The following is a 20,114-nucleotide window of genomic DNA, read 5'->3' as shown; positions in this document are numbered from 1 at the left end:
ACTTCAGCTTAATTTTCTATGCCTTTTTGGCTTATTTGTTGGACAAATCGTTTACTTGTTATCAATTCATAATTCTGGATTTGTCTTACTGAATTGCTATTTTTTATAGGTAATGACCATATGATATGATTTTATACCTGTAAACGAAGTAATTGTAATTGGAAATATCCATTCTCGAAGAAACAAACTGTAATTCAAATTATTTGTCTGTCAATTGCTCTGATTACTTTTAGGGAAAGAAGGTTTTTGGCTTTCTACTACTCCATCTTGATACAGAAAAAAATGTGTTGTAACTAACTTATAAGGTACATACAATCACATTTAAACAAAACGTTAAATACAATTACAATATGTGAAAATTTCGAACGATATAAATGAAATAAACTCCAACACACGTTATTGAGGAACACCCCCTATCTTTATTCTTGTATGTAGATACCTACTTGATTTAACCCAAACCGTCAATTTAGGTACCCCATATTTGTTTCAAACCAGTAATAAATTTTTCATCGGATCGTGTACAATCCTGAAAGCGGCCGTCTGCAGCCGAGCTTTATATCAAATACCTGCCGAAATAAAAAACAAACGCCACCGAACCGTACGAAATGAGCATCCGAATATTAAAATTTGAAAGCGCGGAGTAATGGGTTGGCAGCCGTTCTATTTGTACTAAAAGCGCTTCTGTTTGTAGTTCAAATACAAATGCCGGAGCTGCACTTTCAGAGTCGTCTATATTCCTCTGCTTTATATTCACCGCAATATGTGCTCGCAAGGACCAGAATCAAAAATATTTACCGAATAGTAATTTCGTTCGGGTTTACTTTGCTGTATCAATGGGAGGATGGGACCGATGGCTAGGAGTTTTCTGAACTTTGGATGATTCAAATGTCAGAGAGAATATCTTCGAAAAAATGAAAAAATATCTGACATTTTCATAGTCTGTGGTAATCATGGACCTAAGAATACTAGGGACGGAGTGTTAGAGCGCCGGAAATGTCTACGTATTGCAGGGTTTGTTATCAAGCATTTAAAAAAAAAACGTTTGTATTGCGATGAATGTGTGTATGCACTGATAGGCAGTACCGATGACAAACATTCTACATTGATCAAAATGAAGAGTCGTGGTGGACTACAATCTCCATCGGAAGATGTCATTAAACTTTGTAGGGAGTGCGAAAAAACAATACTTTTTGTTCTCGAAGAGAATGGAAGAATTTTTTTCATAAAAAAGATACAGCGAAGCGTACTTCGTAGGTAGATTGTGTGCGAAATTCACCGAAACAGATGTTCTATTCTCTAATCTACGCCAACATGAACATGACCAAATGGTTTTAGAGAACCATGTTTTACATCTTATGATCTATTGCGCTTTTCAAAAGCGCAATAGATCACTCTGATAGCGATAGACAAAAATTCAATAAATTACCTTTATTTGAGGGACAATGATCTTATTCCTAGCCGGAGAAGATATCGTTCTCCCCATGGTTTTTTTCGGGTTCACTCGGATCTTCCACTCGAGCTACCAGCGCTCGAGGTCGTCCAATGCACGTTGCATGTAGATCATCCCGAGCTCCCGACCCATGGAAGATGAGAGGAGAGCCGTATCATCGGCGTAGATAGACCATCACATGCTCGGACCTCGTGAGGTCGCTGGTGTAGAGCGAGTATAACGTGGGAGAGAGCACAGCCCCCTGTGGCACTCCAGCAAAGATCTCGTTGTTGTCAGACACGGAGCCCTCTACTCTAGCATGGAATGTTCTGTCTTTCAGGAAAGACCAAATCTACCGGATCAGGCCCCGTAGAAGGCATTCGTGTCATACTCGGTCGAAGGCCTTCGAGATATCTAAGAGGACAACGTGAACTTTACGGTTGCCATTTAGCTCTTGAATAGTGTTTTCGACCGAATTGTTCATTAGACAGAACATTTCGGTCGTCAACTCCTTCGTTGAGCCTTTGCAGAACAACTCTTTTAGCCAGCTTAGCCGCCGACGAAAGCAGACTGATCGGGCAATAGTTCTGTGGGCGAGTTCTGACCCAGTTTTGGGATCATGACAAAGATCGCACGCTTCCACCTTCTGGGGAAGAATCTGAGGGCCAACGAACTGTTTATTATATTTAGTAGGTTCTCAACGCAGTTGAAGAAGGTAGTAGAAATACTATCTTACCTTTATACTATCCCATCATCCTCTTTCAGTGACTTTCTTTCTTCATATGTCTTCTAACGAGTAGTGTATGTTTCTTTGAAAGTAAAACTGATTTGACAGAAACAAAGATTTTTATCGAGCAATTAAGTTTGAAAAATCTGTTTAAAATCTGTTTTCCGTTAACCAGCTGTCGCAATCCTACGAGCGACAACCCTCAGAAATCGAAACTTGTGCGAGCTAAGGACTAACGAGGTCTTACCTTTTAACGTGTGATTTCTAACACGGGTTGGGCGATGGCAAGTAAAAATTGATCGTTCAGCCGGGGGCTTGAACCACCGACCAACACGGCGGTCGATTTGAGTGAGTGAACAAAGCACCCACGTCGAACCGACCGGCTACCGACCTACCAATACCTACCAAAGTTTCAATGGATTCGGTAAAATGAAACAATTTTGAGAATTGGAGAATATTGTACCGATGATGAAAATATTACATATCCCAGAAGATACCAAGCAGACCACTGGACTGTTCAGTTGTTCAAGGGAGATCTCCGCTGGAAACTATGTAACAAAGAGATAGCCCGTCATATTTTCGAGAATGTGAGATACTGTATTACAGAAAACAAAAAAAATATAGACAGTCCAAAAGAGTGTCATAAAAGAAAGTCAGAAAAACACAATAAACGCATGAGACTGTAGTGCTTTATAGAAACCTGGAAAAATGAACGGCTTCAAAGTCACAAAAAAAATAATGGAGATATTGCAAATTCAAGGAGATACTAGCTAGACCACAACTGTTCATATAGCTACTGAAGCTTTTCTTTCGATGTCATATATCTAGAGCTGAACTCAGCTGCTTCAATAGAAAGAAGTCCTCCATCAACCATAATCGCCGAATATTTCAGTAATGTTTCGTATTCTTAACGTATTATCCATGTCGTTTTTCCAATCGCAAACATATACCAATTCCATCATACTAAATTCTAAAACAAATTTTCTATGCGAAAATGAATGCTGATCCAATCAGATTTATTTACAATATAGCAATGACACGTGAAAATCCAAACGAATCAGAGAGTTTTACAAATTAGAGCTAAATTTGAACAAATGCACACATGTTGAAATCGCAATTGCTTTCAGAATTGATTTTTAGTTTTGTATATGTCCATTTCAGTTTATTGAATTACGGTATAATTGTTTCGAATGACTTCCATTTATTATAGTTTCCAAATCATACATATCTTTTGATCATCACTCTTGAAAGATCAGCGTATGGATGCACTGGCATTTGATGGATATCGAACGGATCGAAAAATAAATTTGATGAAAAATCTGTCGTAGCAGAAGACGAAATGATAATCATTATGAATTTTGTTCATCCACCCGGATGAATAACTATATGTAAAAATAATATACAAACAGAAATAAAAAAACGTGTGCGTATGGGGACGCTCGACAGAAGTGATAACTTAAACTAATGTAAATTGAACCATTTAATATTGAAATTGTTCAACTTGAATTTTATGTATATTGATATGATAATGTAAGGATAGGTTATTTATTAACAAAATCCTTCATTGATTATTTTGTGCATATATTATATTTTGTATTAAGCCAATTGTTACTTTTGTAGGATTAAAAATTGATACTAATAATGTACATACACAAAATTTATTATCATTTTCAAGCCACGTTTCACGTAATAAAATAATATTACGTGGTTGCTAGTTAGATTTTGATAATACTGTCAACAGTACATATCTAACGCACCCTAAACATTGATCGTTTGTCCGACGAGAGGGGAGGAGCCTACCTTCGGCTGACGTGTGCGTGAGAGAAAGGGAAGCCCAGACAAACTGGCGCTGTTACGCTAGTTACACACACACCGATTTTGGACGGCCGACTTCGTACCGGTCGTCCAAATTCCAATAGGTGGACCACATGTGGGAACGGGACCTTGCACACATTCCTACCGGGGATCGTCGCCGGTAAAATACCGGTGAGCAGCCGTCCACTGCCACTGTATCGCCGGCAGTACCGGGAAGTAATGGCGTACATCACTAAATACACTCTTGCATACTCATCGGTTTTTTACCGACCATTCCAGTCTCGAATGCTCAGTGAAATTGTAGTTTACTACGTATTAACTTCGTTTTGGTAGTGCGTGCTAATTACGACAACAAAGCAACTGGTTGTTTGACCGATAAAAATCCGGTGAGTGTGCAAGCACCCGCTACCAATAAAACATCGGCCGATTTTATACTGGCCGTCCAAAATCGGTGTGTGTGCAACTAACGTTACGCTAAATGCACACACACCGATTTTGGATGGCCGATTTTATACCGGTCGTTCAAATTCCAATGGTGAACCACATGTGGGAACGGGACCTTGCACACATGCCTACCGGTGATCGACGCCGATCACCGGTCGTCCAAAATCGGTGTGTGTGCAATTAGCCTTAGGCTAATCACCTACCGGTGATCGACGCCGATCACCGGTCGGCGTGTGTGCCAGGTCCCGTACCCACATGTGGCTCACTATTATAATTTGGACGACCGGTATAAAATCGGCCGTCCAAAATCGGTGTGTGTGCATTTAGCGTTCGGCTAATAGCAAAAGTGAAAATATGGGAAAACATATGACATGAAAACAAAAAAAACTATTGAAAAAACCAGATAATCCACTTCCCACACAGCACTAGATATTCATGGAATATTCCCTGTATATCATAAAACGAACGTATATATTCCAAATATTCATAGAATATTCTTGGAATATATACATGCCTTTAGAATATTCATAGAATATGCTTGAATGAATATGGCAGGATTATTCCCGAAAGAATGTGCATAGAATGTCTATAAATGGATTATTCTCCCTTGAATATTCTAAGAATATTGTCGATCGAATATACCATATGGTATATTCTTAGAATATATCCCCACGGTATATTTTGGAATATTCTATACAATGGAATTTTGAATAATCTTATAATAACGTATTCAAATAATTCAATATTATTAATATTGGTTGAAACGTCAAATATTTCAGTGTATATTGTTTTTAAAATATATTTGTTTATGAATATTATGTGTTTTATTACTTGTGTGAATCTTGTATCAAAATGCAATATATACATGCCTAATAGCGGTTACTCGTCACATTCTTGGAATATTCCAAATATTCCTAGAATATTCATAAAATATATTTAAAGAATATTCTATGGTGTTTCTCTATTGTATATTCCTACAATAAACTAAGAATATCCTGAATATTTTATGAATATTCCTCGGGTTCTATTCCTGGAATATTCTTCATAGAATATACCTTAGATATTCTAAGAATATTATAAGATATTCCAAGAATATTCCCAAGGAATATTCTTAAAATATATCAGAGGTTCGCCAGGAGCACTTCCAGGGAATATTCTCCAGAAGATATATATATATATATATATATATATATATATATATATATATATATATATCCATGGCATATTCATAGCATAATACAATATCCTTAAATGTATATTCATGAAATATACCTGGAATATCTATTGCTATGTGGGTTCATTTCACCGTATCGTAGTACCTTCAGTTTTCGACATATTTTCGACATATAAGTTACAACACTTGCGAAATGAATTCAGTAATTTATATATTTTTAATTATTCATACGAGGATGCATTGATATTTAATCAGCTCAGGCCGCGGCTCCGTTGAAAAACAGACTATTGCATTTCTATAGCACGACGTCCACAGATATTTGGTTATGAGAAATAATTTCTGAAATTAACTCCCTAAATGCCTGAATGTTAACTGGAAGCATGCAAGGACGGAATCATCATTTTCTATCTGTAATCGGTTCAATAAAAATATAAACTTCTCAAATCGTATCATTACCAGGGATGGAACTTAAGTACATTTCTACGATCCAAAAGCAGAGCTCCACGATGGATTGGTGATATCTTCTCTAGTTCACTAAATCCTAAGAGGAGATGCGAAAACTTTTCCAAAGATATTATAGTTCTTCAGGACATGCTATCTGCACAGATAGCATGGAAATAATTCACAATTGAGAGTACCCATTACAACATACTTAATCACCAGAACTGGCTCCGTCATGTCATCATGTCTTTCTTCAACTGAAAGATAATCTGAAATTTACATTTTCTTTCAATGGAAAAGTGAGTAAAGTTGCGATTGCTTCGTTGTGATAAACGTGAGAAAAAGAATTATTCAATGTATCTTCGTATATTGAATAGTCACCCTTTGGAGTTTTGTCTTGGGTACGTCTTTGTATAGAAAAGATCAGACCAATAACATCTTCCAATATTTACACAAGAAAGAAACTTTTCCCAGAATTGTCGCTGCGAACCAACAGATCAGAACACGGATTTTATTATCGATTGAAAATGTGTGTAAAGGGAACGGCGGTAGAGAAACAGGAAGAAAATTAGCGAATGTTTTGTGTGTGATAAATTTGGGAGGGTGTATATTTTGAAACACATTTTCCAAACAATTTAACTGCAGGAAAGCAATTTACCATACATGCGAACAAACTCGAAATGGAAAATTTCGATTGAATATTGTGAGAAGCAATTCTGAAAAATTGAAATAACAGTTTAATAAAATGACAAAAAAATCAGAGATGAAGTTTCTCCAACGATGAAGTATATAGCTGAAGTGTTAATAGGTCAGTCTGATTGTTGACCGAGAGACGAAAACATTTTCTGGGAAAACTCAATACTTCAAAAATGTGAAGGTAACTTCAAAATATGCGGCAATCCAAACCATCAGAACTACAAAACTCCTTTCGACGTGTGTACCACCAAACGAGTGGGCGTCTTCACCACCAGAACTGAAACACTTTTATAGGCGCTTTTCGTCAATTCAAATTCATATATAAATGGTTGTTCTAATTTTTGGAGTCCTTGGTGGAATGATTCCCTCTTTACTCATGAATCCCAATGTCATATCAGAGGCAAAAATCTCAACCGAAAACACGCAGAAAATTGTCATTTTTGGTTTATTGTGCCTACTTAGGGCACACTATCCTTGGACCCAATGATAACTCACCTCACTGTGTGGGGGAGTGGTTATTATTTGGAAATGACGGCGCGTCATCCAAATGTGTCGGACTCTCAGAACAGGGTTTAATTTACGCAACCTATTGGTTGACGCTTCATTGCATAGACCGGAAAAACGCATAAGGTTGTCATTCTTGGTTCATTGTGCCTACTTAGAGCACACTATCCTTGGACCCGATGATAACTCACCTCACGGTTTGGGGAGTGGTTATTGTTTGGAAATGACGTCGCGTCATCCAAATGTGTCGGAGCCTCGGAACAGGGTTTAACTTACGCCACCTATTGGTTGACGCTTCATTGCGTAGACCGGAAAAACGCAGAAGGTTGTCATTCTTGGTTCATTGTGCCTACTTAGGGCATACTATCCTTGGACCCGACGACAACTCACCTCACGGTTTGGGGAGTGGTTATTGTTTGGAAGTGACGGCGCGTCATCAGAATGTGTCGGAGCCTCAGAACAGAGCCTATTGGTTGACGCTTCATTGCATAGACCTGAAAAACACAGAAGGTTGTCATTCTTGGTTTATTGTGCCTACTTAGGGCACACTATCCTTGGACCCAATGATAACTCACCTCACTGTGTGGGTAGTGGTTATTGTTTGGAAATGACGGCGCACTCATCCAAATGTGTCGGAGCCTCAGAACAGGGTTCAACTTACGCAACCTATTGGTTAACGCTTCATTGCATAGACCGGAAAAACGTAGAAGGTTGTCATTCTTGGTTCATTGTACCTACTTAGGACACACAATCCTTGGACCCAATGATAACTCAGCTCACGGTGTGGGGAGTGGTTGTTTAGAAATGACGGCGCGTCATCCAAATGTGTCGGAGCCTCAGAACAGGGTTTAACTTACGCAACTTATTGGTTGACGCTTCATTGCCTAGACCGGAAAAACGTAGAAGGTTGTCATTCTTGGTTCATTATGCCTACTTAGGACACACTATCATTGGACCCAATGATAACTCACCTCACGGTGTGGGGAGTGGTTATTGTTTAGAAATGACGGCGCGTCATCCAAATATGTCGTAGCCTCAGGACAGAGTTTAACTTGCGCAATCTATTGGTTGACGCTTCATTGCATAGACCGCCTGTCTACCCCCGCGCATCGTCACCGGCGTCATACAGCAGACGCGACGCGTAATTGTTTTCTACGTTACGTCAAGTTAATTTTATCGTGATAACTTTTGAACGATTCGTCCAAATTACTCAGTGTAAGAGACAGAGTTTATTCAAATTGAATATATAAAACGACAATTGCATCAATTTTTATAAGAATTTGACAGATATTATAAAATGTGCATTATAAAAGAAGTACTTATCCAATCCAATTGTATTTATGGCTCAGTATTTTGCATATAGTGGCTACCACTTAAGAGGTAGATATATGCTATGGCGAACTTTTATTTAGAATAATTTGAGATAAACAATCTTACGGTACATTATCTGTATATAAACTTCAACGGTATAGGCAGCGCAAGCCAAGGTAGCTCTTAGGAAGCAAAAATTTTTCCGACTTACCTACTTGATATTTATCGTTATATTATGACCAAAATCACACAAAATATTTGTTAATTGTAGCCTTCATGTTATTCTGATGTATAATTAAGCTGTATTTATGTGGAGTTTCATTTAAATCCGTTCAGTCGTTCAGGCGTGAAAGAGCCACAAACATATATACATACATTTATCCATCCTCACAAACTTTCACATTGATGTTAGTTTTGATAGATAGATAGATGATAACCTACGAAGCGATTAATTTGAAATGAGGAAGTGAGGGCCTTGAAATGCATCATTAGTAATTTTCGGAAATGAACGTGAAGCGGTTAAATTGATAACTTACTAACCTGGCTGATCTGAAATCAATCGTAATATATGGGACATAAATTAATAAGTGAAACACTTTCTGAAAAAAATGAATGGACTGATACTCTTTATATCGTTTTATTAGAACACTAAGTACCGCACTTTCAAGTGATCTTCTTGATCTGCGTGTTGATAGTGTTAACATATGGTAACGGAAGTTTCTCGAAGCCGATAGAAGAGTCGCTAGAATTCTCTCGAAGCGACGCGACATCTAGAACAATCGTGAAGCGCAAGTCGAGTTGAGCGCGATCTTGGCTAAGTCACAATCGATTGATGACCAGTGTCGGCCGGGGTTATTTTCTATTTTGGGGAATGCTTAACAATAGTATTTTAGTTTCATACCAATTGGTGCAATGAGTGCTATAAAAAGTAGTCGCCCATTCAAATTGAGAATACACAAGAGACTCGCATCATATATCAATAAGTTTCATCGTATGAGAATGACAATACAATTTTTCACATATAATTGAATTATCAGTTGAATTATCATTAGAAACCTGAGTCATTGGAGTTGGGCTGTAAAAAATATGGAAATATCGAATCATCGATTTCAAGATCGATATTTCACTCCACAGAAAGAATTGAAACTTCTGGCGTATAATAAATGTAATGAAAACACGATTTCTATAAACCACAGAATGAACTTTTCGATGCAATCATGAATATCGATAACCAAACGGACAAACATGCCAAGAAAACCTGGCGCAACCCCCACTTTGAACCCTAATATCCCTTTTTCTTTTCGCCAAAATACAAAGAACGTGCAACCTCTCTTATAGTTCATTAAGTTTCAAGAGAGAAACACCGGAAAGGAATACGGTGAAGTGGCCCGTTTCCAAAAGTGCGTGTCATCAGTTCTTTTCTTATTAACAGTTGATGGAACGTCTCGAAATTCGAATACACCCCCACTCGACTTTTCGAAAATAATTGCGTCGGATGCTCGGCTCTCAATGAGGCAATCAGCCGATAAGATAATGGCGACAAGGAAAAATGGAAGTGGTATTTTCGCAAACTTCAAGGAACAACGATTTTTTGAATGATATTGTATTAAGGACTGTCGAGATTAGCACACTTCAGAAGGGAAACATATTCCTTCTTTCAAGAGAACAAACTCAGAAGAAGTAATAACATCTTATTGAAAACTGAGTGTAACTTGATAAAGTTGGTCTAGCATTTCATTGCTGCAGACTTTCATTGTTAAATGGCTGAAAAATAACAATTATATCAAGCAAACAAACTGAAATTACAATGAAATAAAATACAGCCAACAATCAAAAAATCAAAAATTGAACTATTCATTGTTACGATCTTCATTCGGGTTTGAAGGTGTTGTGGTTTGGAACTGTATCTTAACGTTTCGCCAGCACGAGTGGCTGGCTTCTTCAGAGGTTTATTCATCTTGATGGTTCACCGATGACTTACGAACTAGATATCACTAGTCAATCGATTTAATTGAACTATTAACACGAGATGAAAATTAAAAATTATTAACATGAAATGAAAATTAAAAATTAAAAGATTCCAAGCTAAGTTACTTCACAACGTTTCAATTTTTAGTATTCACAATCATCTTCGGATGATAACTGGACTCATTCCTCCGATATCTGACTATTTATAGGTCATTCTAGTGCTTTCACCTATCTCCTCTTCCTCCTCTCCGCTTCATCGCTTTAGCGCGAGCTGACCGTGTGGCTGACCACTTGACATTATGTTGATGAGTCCAAACATTCTCTGCTACTCCTGATTTGCTGGTTTATCCTCGCTGTGTGTTTTTTGTGCTCAGCAATGCGAAATTTCAATGGCTTCTTAGTTTAACCGATGTATGATTCTCTGCACTCGTAGGGTATCCGGTAAATGCAATTCTTGCAATCACAGTCCCCGTTTGGTGGCCTAGTTTTCGGAGGCTGCTACGGATAGTGTTCCCAGATCTGAAGAAGGTTCTGATGTTATACTTGGACCCAATTCTTCTTATTTTTTCCAAAATCCTTTGATGTAGGGAAGTACAGGTACTGGTTGTGGCGGCTTCTCTTCCTTGAGTAACCATTTCGTTGAAGGTCATTTTTGATGGTGTCTAGTTCCTTTTCGAGACCTTCCATTGTATTACAGAGCCCGAAAGCAGAACCTAGTAGAGTCTTGATGATTCCTCTGTTAGTCCATTGATGGTGGTTGGATTCCTGGTTCAGTGGGTGTGGTGTGAGTGGGTTTTCGGTATACAGATGTTTCCCATTTAGTGTCGGTCCTCTTCACCTCTTAGACGTATTTCATATATTCTCGACTTTTTATTTTTCAACATACCTACTTGTATTTAGGGTAGTTTTGAAGGCTACTTTCACATTCAAATGTTTGAAAATAATGGTGTATCGAAAGAACAATGAACCCTGAATCGTTGTATATTTGAAATGTCGAAGATTTGCGAAGATTCTCCCTGAACATTCGTTTTCCAACTAACATATCTATTATATTTAGATATCATTGAAATAATATAAAAAAATTCAACAATTATGAAAATCGAAGCTGTTTTTGAGGAGTGTCGAAGATCTATTTTACGTATTCGTTGATGTCCACTATATTATGCATTTACAAAATCAAAGGGTTTTTTGTCAGTTGGTTGTTTCAATGATATACTTTAACTGTTATTCAAGCACATAAACTAAAATCTAATTTCAATTTTCCAGTTTGTAATGAATTAGGAAAAAAAGTAAAAAATGTTTTTATGTTAATCGGTTTTATTGAAAAAAAATTATATAAAAATGATGTAGATAATATACTGAAGAATGATTCGAAAAGTGATAGGTAGTAGTCATCACACCACTCTCCTCAGCAATCTACGATTGCATATTTACTCAGGTTACGCTACGCCCAACAATTTTACTGTTTTTTTTTATCTGATCCATACCGTAGATTACTGAGGAAAGTGGTGTCATGACTGCTACCTAGGACCTTCCTAATTATTTTTAAGTACGTTATCCACATTATTATTATCTTTTATTTTTCAATAAAACCGTTTATTATATATTTTTTTTACTTATGTTAGTTTAAAAATTTTAGTTTCTAATTTTTATCCGCCATTTTGTAGCTGCGGTCATCTTGAATTTGCAGTTTTTTCAAAGTGTACTACAATAGTTCTAGTCAAGTCCTGTCATTTGATACCCATATTGAGGTAGTTGTGAAAAAATATAATAATAATGATATCGTTTATTATGCATAAAAATACATTTATACATAAAAGGAAATGGGTTAGCCAAAGGCTATTTTCCACTCCTCCCAAAAATTATGCAGTGAGTATAAGAAAATAATTATAAACATACTTCTTTACTATCATAACAATGATAGAGAAGAGAAAAAATAATACATTATATAGTTGCTAATAACTCCTAATATTCTTAACATTATTTTGGTCAATTTTACAATTTCATTGCACTACCATACATTGAATTTTAAATTTTTTAAATTAGCACTGAGCAGTAAGCATCTGTGATTTTATTTCTTTCTTAAATTGATGAACATTATAATTTAAAAGGGGTTAAATTTCATTCAGATAAGAGGGGGCTATATGAAGAAAACATCCTTGAAATTTGGAAGTACGGTGCCTAGATATGTTGAATGAGTTAATTCTCAAATTGACCATATGTATGTCAGAATGCCTGCTTAATAAACTATATAAATAACTAGGTGTTTTAATTTGAAGCTACTCAAACAAAAACATTTTTATCAAATATTGGACTCTGTACCTCACATTCCGCTCTTTCATTTTTAACAAAAATGGGGTGACATGTTCAGCATATGGTGTACAGCATACGAATCGCATGCAAGCATTTTGTATACGGTGTAACTTCTGTTTGTTATATTGCGGCAAAAAATTGTAATACACCGAACAACAATACTTGATATGGGGTAAATAAGAGTTTTAACTAACCTGAGTTCCATATCTTCTTATAACTGATACTTGAATTTATATAGCGATTTGAGTTTGAAGAATGATACTTTGAAAATGTTTGTCACATGTTCATGGAAAGACAAAGAACTATCTATGGTTACGCCAAGATTTTTAGCACTGTCTACCCAGTCAATGTCTGCGTTATCGAGAGTGAGTCTAAAGTTACACTGAGTTTCTACTATTTGTCTTTGAGACCCTATGCATAAGGCCAAAGTTTCATTTGGATTGATTTTCAGTCCATGATTCCCCGAGTATAGGAATGTTTTGTGCAAATCTGTGTTTATATTGGCCACGCAACATTCAGTATCGGTGTTATGAGAAGACAAATATAACTGTATATCATCTGCGTATAGATGTACTTGATAATGTGATAAGAAAGTGGGGTAATAAAAAATTAACACTGAAAACATCAAGGGTCCTAAAATACTCCCCTGCGGTACACCTGAGATTGTTTCTTTTATGGATGACCATGAGTAATCATCCAGTTTGACCCTCTGTGATCGGCCTGTGAGATAGCTGGTCATCCATTTAAGAGAAATGTCATCGAATCCTATGAACTTGATCTTGCTGATGAGTAAATCGAAATTAACTAAATCGGAAGCTTTACGTTGATCAAGCAGTACTAAAATGGTGACTTTTGATTGATCTCTGAATCCCGCAAGATCGTCGATTACTTTCAAGAGGGCTGTCTGTGATCCGTGTTTTTTGCGAAACCCAGACTGCTCGTACGGGAGTATTCGATTTTCTTCAAGAAAAGTTCTTATTTGACGGAAAACATTTTTCTCGAATATTTTAGAGAATGAGGGCAGAATGCTGCTAGGGTGTAGGTCACTGAACGTGGTAAGTGCATTCTTTTTCGGAATTGGAATTATATTAGAAACCTTCCAAACATCTGGAAAAATACCCTGTCTGAAGAACTCGTTGAAAATATGTTTGACTTCATCAATACAGTGTGGTATCACTAAAGAAATCATCTTGATATTCATATCGTCAATACCTAAAGCCTTAGATTTTATTTCTTTGATATAGCAGTCAAAATATCATCATCACATATATCGGTGAGGGAAAAGTTCATAGGAGCGATCAATTTATTATTGTTGTAGAATAAAAGAGTGTCATCATTTACTATTGAATGTCCAGCAACGTTTAAAAAATAGTCATTGATTTCTTCAGGTCTACGTAGTTCAATTGGCAGGCTATTGATTTGCGAGGATGATTTTGTAGTAACACCCCAATCTGCAAGATTTCTCCATGTCATTTTTGAATTGTTTTTATTTTTGTTCAAAACAAATTGTGTATATGCCGCTTTTTCACGTTTTACTGCGTCACCGACGTAGTTGCGTAAAGTTACATAGTACTGTCTAGCGCCTGCTGTCTTTTCTTTAAGATATTTGGCATGAGCTCTATCACGGGTTTTCATCATCAATTTGATATTATAAGTTATATACGGGAATGCTTTGTTTTCTGTTTACCGTGCAAATTGGAGCATTCTTGTCAAAAAGCATAATGATGCATTCGTTGAGAAGATTTTCTTTGAAATTAATGTCTTGCATAGTCACAATATCACCCCATGGTAAGTTAGCAGCATCTTGAGGAAAAAGTTCATGATTGAAATTGATATTAATATCACCAAATAACACCACAGTAGATGTTTCCAAATACTCTCGTTCCAGTACATCAGCTAACTCCTGCATACAGTCCTCTACATTTGTTTCTGGTGGGCGATAAACAACTCCACAAGCTACTTTTTGTTTGTTTATATTGACTATAATCCATAGCTACTCCAGACCATTTTCCGAAATAGAAAAGTAATATAATTTGTATTTATACAGCGATTTGATGAAAAAACACCTCCACCACCTCTAACATCACGGTCCATACGTATCAAGTTGAAGTTAGGTATAGTAACAAATTTATCTGGATATTCTGGAGCGAGCCATGTTTCCGTGACTCCAATTATTGAAATTCTGTTATTATTGATCGTATTATTGATCGTATCAATATGTAATTGGCCGTTTCTTATATGTAATCCGTCATCTTATATTTACAATTCATAATTTATTTAATTGTATTTTCATTAAAACAACCAGGGCAAGCTAACTAAAATCGTTTAAAACTACCAAATTCACAACACAAAACTGTTAGAAATATACTGCCAACCACAAGCAGATTGCAAGAAAAGTATAAAAAAATATGATGATTTTTAAAGTTTTCAATTATAACTAGTTTCATTCCACTTAGTTCAATTCTTCAACTCCATCCTCAATGTCCTGAATTTTCTTCCTGATTTCGAGAAATTTTGATTTACTTCATGAAGTCCATCCAGAATAAAAATTTTCATCTTTCAACTTTTTTATAGACAGATGGAAATAAAACAATCGCTTTCTCCGTTTGGAGAAATGATATAAACTAAAAGTTGTTCCATTCGTCTTCTTCCTACCATTCCAGAAATGTAATTTCGGTCGTCATTTGTTTGGAGGACTGACTTCTCTCGCCTGTAGATCATTTCGGCATTACAGCAAATAGTTTACCGGTAGGCTATAAATAATATATCTGAAATCACTCACGTGGAAGCAAGGAATGCAAGTCGTCTTATTTGATAACACTCTGAATACTGGAGAAGCTCACCAAAAGGTTCATTCGTGTTATGATAAACATATGATTTACAGATCACAAATCATTGAACGTTAAATATTTATGCGTTCTTACCATAGGCGGCGCTTTAGGAGTGAGAGGTTGACATATTTTGTTACTACTTGATATTGAAGCTCTTCCATTTTGTTGAATAAAGATATTTTAAGGAGTGCATTTGACTCCTAAAGAATATGGACATTCATTTTTTATAAAATATAAGTGGATTTCTGATCTGTACCTATTCCTGTTGAATAATTTATAGAACTAGATTCAACTTATATCCGTGTCCATCCATAAAACACGAGTTTCTGTAATAGTAGCTTTTGATATGAATTACCGAAGGCCTTATTTTGTTAGAATGAACATTTTCTCAGAAGTAACCAAATCTTGAACTCCTGCCATTGTGGCCTGTCTATGACGGGTTACCTGCACGAGACGGTGTAATCATTAGCAATGGACCCGGTTCTGCCAACAGAGTTAATTGATGTCATTAGAGTGGCGGAAAGGGGAGTCCCAGTCACCCCATTTCAGCTGCCAGCGACAAACCGCCACTTCATTATCAATACCTGTCAAAAATTATATGATGGAAGTGCTTCCAGCTCGTAAAACTGATATCATCCAGGGGATGATAGCAAGGGAGTTGTATAAACGATGTGGGAATTAGGGAATACCTGCAGTGTTGAGACTGAATTAGAGAAGGGGTACATGGCGATAAATTACTATTTTATTGGAATTGATTGTCGGTTCGACAGGCCGAACATTAGTTATTTACGGAAACAGTTAGGATGAGCTTTATTTTGTGTACTCTGGGTGAAATATGAGGATGATGTACGTGTATCGAACGAAGACGAAGTTGTCTACTGAAGGTCAAAAGTTTCAACAAATTAGAAATTCTATTTCATTTACTGCTGAATTCTCGTTTCGGTACTATTTGAAATCGATAAAATATCTTCTATTACTCGATAGGAAAATATACCTCATGAAAACAGTTACGTAATATAAATGTTTATCTGTTAGAAAATTCATCTTGGGTGTTTTCATATAGTGAATTTCAATTAATACGTGCCACCATGAATTTCTGTGACTGTAAAGAAATCGTGAAACATATCAAGTTTACTTTTTTGGAGGGCACATTACTATGAAAAATCAACCCTTTGTGAGCCACTTCCTCGGCGGGTTGGCTGTCCTTGTTCATCTTTCACTGCCTGAACCACTGTGCATGCTTGGGATGTGGGAGTTGAGCAAACCGGCCATCGGATGCCTGCTTCCACGTAGCCCCGCTGAATACGGGAATGAGAGAATCACTTGTAGTTCAGTTATTCCCTAACTGAATGGCATACCAACGATGGCTTAATCCTAAGGTGTGTGTATCCGTGCCGAGAGGATGAAATTTAGACCAGGAGCGAGTCTACAGAGGAGATGGATGCTTACGACTTCAACTGACCTCCCTGTAAATTTAGATCAGGAGCGAGTCTATAGAGGAGATGGATGTCGAGCTTACGACTCCAACTGACCTTCCTGATATCAGGAGCGAGAGTTTCTCAACTCTCCAACACCTGATCCAATCAGTGAACCTAGAAAAGAAGGTATGGTGGTGCCGCCAGGAAACGACTGAGTCGTCTCCTCAAGAGCGGGGTACCTTATGAAACCGCCTTGCACCAAATATTTGAGCGGCGTACGCAGAATCTGTCTCAGGTGGAGGAACAAACCCCCCATGAGCAGGTTAGCAAACGTTTGCGCTCAAGTGATGATTCACCAAAACCCGAGGCGAAAAAGCCCTGCACGGTTGAAACTAAGGCATACTCAGGTGTAGCTGACATGCAAAAACCCTCATATGGGAAGGTTGTCTCGGGTATCAAGGTGGGAATATTGCACCTTGACTATCCGACTACCTCATTAACGATGAAACAGCAGAGCATATACTTTGTGCCTGCCCCGCTGGGGACCAACTCAGGTTTTTAGAGATCGGCAGAGCGGTATTCTTACCATCTGACCTGAAAGACCACTCACCATACAAACTAATCGGCTTCGTTAAGAAGCTGGGTTTATTTGGTCGAGTGTGAGCTACAATAAACTCTTGTGGGTTACGGTGGAGGGTCGAATAGACCCACTCACCTTGGACCTAACCTTACCCAACCTAAGCCACTCCCTCACGATGACAACCCTCGTGGACAACCCTCGGTGGAGTAACACCGTATTTGAAACATTTTTCATATTATAAGAACATAGGCTTTCACGGCCGGAAACACGACTAGAGAGAACAAAATCTAAGCTAGAAGGCCGAGGTCGAATGGAGTACCCAAAGTTTCGTCTGCTACTGCAGCACACATCATCAATATCTGCTGAAAACCCCTATTCATATTTTTTCTCATTCATATATTTTGAATTATATGTCGACAATTCAGTAATCACTTGATATTACATATATTCTGTTCGGAAAAGAAATTTGTCAACCTGAACGATTACGACTGACTAATTATATATAATTAATTGCTCAAGTAGTTATGTTCCAACCTTGATATTGAAGTAGTGATAGATGAGATTGGTATCCCGCTGAGCTACTACCACATCAGCATTATAGCAAAACAAATTGAATGATAATTTAATTCCACCTATTTCGTTTTCATATTTAAAGATGAATTAATAGCCTGTTTTTTAGGAGTCTGGAGTAATATTTAGCAGACGATGAAATGAAGTGTCGACGACATAGAAAATCGTTATACCATTTTGTACATCATTTTTACATTACTGGAAATTGGAGTGAAGTGGATAGATAAAACCTCATTACATACGTATCCCTACATAGTCATTTCTGTCCATTTGTTTGGTTCAGTTAGATTTCCTTTTGATTAATAGTAATATATTTTATTGACAAGATTTCTTAATATTATCTTCATATTATCCGTCAAGGTCGAACAGAAAATATGTGTCGCGATGGTGAGATCAACTAACTTTGTGAAAATGTCGTAGTTTGCAAGATAAAATATTGGAAAAATATGCAGTACTTTTTGATTTGAAACAAAAATTGTAATTTACGTACCGAGTCCGGAAAATACCGTTTTTTGAACGAGTACACAACATTCTAGGATGAGCCGTAGACGAATCCTGAAAAGGCGAAATAGCAAGTGTCTTATGCTGAAACATCGGATGTCTACCTGTGAGGATGACAGTGTGCCATGTAAGTGAAATTGTACCGTGTTAGGAATAACACGTTAAAAGGTAAGACCTCGTTAGTCCTTAGCTCGCACAAGTTTTTCAACTTTTGAGAGTTGTCGTTCGTTTGGGGCGACAGCTGATTAACGGAAAAGCAGATGTTAAAAAGACAGACAGATTTTTATTTATTATATTGTATTCAATATTCTATAACGAATGTTTGGAATACAAACTGGATAGAGAGATTTTTTTTTGTATAATTCAGTGTTCGTATGGAAGTATTTGTTTCGAAATTATTTTCTTGTGTTATTCAGTGTTTACATAAAAGTAGATGTTTCTAGAGGGCTTTCTAGGGTTTTCTAGAGGGCTACATATAGCGTTAATTTTTTGAAATTGATTGATTTCTTCCTCCACCTGGAATATTCCACATTTTTTGTATAAATATGGAGATGTAGTGAGCCAAAACTTTTTTTCCAAAAATTAGTTTCTCACGTAATATCCCTTTCAATTTCAATAGTTATTCTGCTATTCCAGGTGGAGACGAATCCAACAAATTTAAAGTCATGAAAATCGGTTCAACCAATCTTGAGTTATAAATGTGTAAGTAACAAACACGGATTCGCCACTTTGTTTTATATAGATACTGGATTTCAGTTAGGAACTTATATCAGTTCGTATTCGATGAATATAGTGAAAAAATGTCAACACTGTTCTACCCGGTTAGAAAAATCAGAGCTAAAATTAATTCTGTAAAAAAACACGTTTGTTGGCAAGTAAGTTATTTTCCATTTGTTTTCTAAATTTTGTTGACGACATTGATTTTAATAAATCATGGAGACGATAATAGTCGAGAAATATTATTTGAGAAGGAATATCGAAATGATAAAGTTTTGTAAAATGAGGTAGCCGAATTTTGTTCGAATCTCAGAATGAGATTGTAAGAATGTGAGAAATGTGTTAAAGCCCTCTATTTTCCGACTGAGGCTGAATTCTTAATTTTTCATAATTGTTTGCTTGGTTTGTGATGAACTGAGTTCATGCACATTACCCACCTAATTTTCATGAAATAATACCAGATAATATCAGAGTTTCACGCATGTCTCTTTGTATCTGTTTGAGACCTCTCTATTTGCACAAATTTTTTCCAGGTTGAAATACCCTCTCTTGAAAATTAGCAGGATATGCGTTTTATGAGTATTTGGGTTTCACATCTTTTTCTTATTGATGTTCTACTGAATAACATGGCAAGAGATTGAAAAGGATTTTTTTTGTTGAACATTTTCCATTGAT

At 36.8% G+C, this 20,114-nt stretch overlaps 1 protein-coding gene and 1 long non-coding RNA gene across 2 annotated transcripts in view; one reads left to right on the top strand and one right to left on the bottom strand.

Annotated features, from left to right (window-relative positions):
• Positions 1–15,133: 15,133 nt before the first annotated feature.
• Positions 15,134–15,696, bottom strand: LOC111506308 (uncharacterized). Its single transcript, XR_002722244.2, has 2 exons — positions 15,605–15,696; positions 15,134–15,532 (listed from the first exon to the last, which is right to left on the bottom strand). It is a non-coding gene; the product is annotated as an uncharacterized lncRNA (long non-coding RNA).
• Positions 15,697–18,372: 2,676 nt separating this feature from the next.
• The window catches only part of 5-HT2A (5-hydroxytryptamine receptor 2A), a 391,848-nt gene continuing 390,106 nt past the window's right edge, over positions 18,373–20,114 (top strand). Inside the window, exon 1 of the mRNA XM_074184568.1 lies at positions 18,373–18,849. The gene's annotated coding sequence lies outside the window, so the exon portion shown is untranslated. The remainder of the gene's footprint in view (positions 18,850–20,114) is intronic.

Source organism: Leptinotarsa decemlineata, unplaced genomic scaffold (genome assembly GCF_025532065.1).
Source record: "Leptinotarsa decemlineata unplaced genomic scaffold, Ldec_3_MD MMD2_tig00026354_RagTag_RagTag, whole genome shotgun sequence".
In the NCBI taxonomy this organism is placed as follows: domain Eukaryota; kingdom Metazoa; phylum Arthropoda; class Insecta; order Coleoptera; family Chrysomelidae; genus Leptinotarsa; species Leptinotarsa decemlineata.
Note: the sequence above shows the minus strand (reverse complement) of the source record. Positions and strands in the feature narration are given on the sequence as shown.